The following is a 1859-nucleotide window of genomic DNA, read 5'->3' as shown; positions in this document are numbered from 1 at the left end:
GGCATTGTGCTAAGTTGTTAAAAACATATATACACAAGGCCCAGACAAGTGTCATTAAATCTTTTTTACAGCTGGGGATAAAGCAACTAAAAGCACACATACACCAATACCCTGATAGAGACAGGAAGGAATTAATCTTGCTTGTGCTCCAACCCTGCTCTTTAACCAAAGGACTGTTCTCTTTCCTGAATTAAGTTTGTAAACAGTGTCTCTGAGACTGACACAGCAGGTTCTGTACAAAATAGCAACGAAGGTAATAGCAACATAAAAATCTGTACTACGTTTTTGCACTAAAATGTACCTGAAATGCAGTTATATTTGAAGTACAGCAGCTTCTTCTAACACAAATAGCAGCACTTTGTGGTTCTGAAGGAGTCTGATGTGGTGCCCAGGTACAGCTGCGGGCAGAGCGGGGTACTGCATCCTGGACACAATGGGGGCCATGACTGGGAGGAGAGGGGGGATCAACAGCTGCCTTGCAGCGAGGTGTCAGCGATCGCCTTGGCAATTTATCTTTGCAGGCAGGTCGGGAACCGTCTTCAAGGGGATTGGCAACAGCCTTTCTGAGTACAGTAATCAAGCGTCTCAGGGAAGAGGTGTTCAGCATTCATCTTACTGTGAGGAGTGACAGAAGCATCTCAGAGTGAGGGGGTTCAGAGTTAACGGGGAGGAGATGGTCAGCAACCACCTTGAGGTTGGTCAGCAACAGCATTTTGCCCTCTTTTTTTTGCTAAATTAACCAGGTAGAGTGCTATGCCAACTGCTGTGATACAGCCTTCTACCACTTTGCAGATGTTTTGTTGGCAACTGTAAAGCTTTTGAGAGTCCAAGCAGAATTTTCTTTACTGTCTGGCCTTTCTTCCAGCTCTGCAGAGGCGGGGGGAACACCTCATCAGCTGAGGAGAGAGCAGCACAACTGCTGGCACATGCTTAGCTGTGGCCCCAAGAGCCAGGTTTGTCTCGAGTGTCCTTAACGCTGAGGACTGTCCAGGGGGGTCAATGTACAGGTTACGGGTGGCTTTTCAACTGTTTTCTCTTTGCCCACCTTCCTTTGTGCACGTCAGCTTTTGGGTTCCCGATGGCGAGCAATGTGATGAAGTTGCTTTTCACACCATTGCTAGGCAAGTGTCAGGTGAAATGGTTGTATCCAGCCAGTTAATTGACAGTTCCCAGCAGTCAGAGACAGGATGGAAAAGTCTCGGCTACAGGCTGACCTTTCAGTCCTGTGACAAGGCACTGAGCCGCCAGGAGGTGGCAGAGATGCAGCTGAAGAATAAGGAAAGAAACAATCTTTCAGAAGGAAATAAACCAATGCTTGCGAGTAACTCTTCGGTAGGGCACTGTAGGTTGTTCTCAGGTGCTCAAGCAGCATCTGCACTTGTTGCTGATCTGGAAAATGTGGCCTATATCTTGTTGGGCCTAACGCCGTGGGTTACTGCAGTGCCTCCTACGAAGGCGGTGGGGACTTCAAGTACCTGCGCATGTTCTACATGTGGAAATTCCTGTTAAAGAAGACCAAGCACCTTCCTGTTCTCTGTGTCATGAAAATTCACTTTTTAAAGCGGAGCCTTTCTTTGCTAGGGTCCTGTGAGACTGGACTTGATCTCCTTGCTGGTTCCAATGCACTTTTCCTACTCGCGCGCTTGTGTTTGCCCGGTACCTTGTACTGGTGGTGGCTGCATCCAATCCGCCGGGCGACGGAGGGCCTTTCCCCTTCCCAAGGGCTGTCTGAGCGCCGGGAACTCTGCGCCGGTGTTCGGAGCCCCCCCGACCCCTACGGGCCGGAGCCGCCCGGACGGTCCCGCTGCGGGGCGAGGCAGGGGGCGCGAGGCCGCGGCAGGCGCCGGTCACGTGCGGCC

The sequence above is a fragment of the Calidris pugnax genome, unplaced genomic scaffold, assembly GCF_001431845.1.
Source record: "Calidris pugnax isolate Ruff unplaced genomic scaffold, ASM143184v1 scaffold180, whole genome shotgun sequence".
Classification (NCBI taxonomy): Eukaryota; Metazoa; Chordata; class Aves; order Charadriiformes; family Scolopacidae; genus Calidris; species Calidris pugnax.
This window is presented reverse-complemented; position numbering follows the sequence as displayed.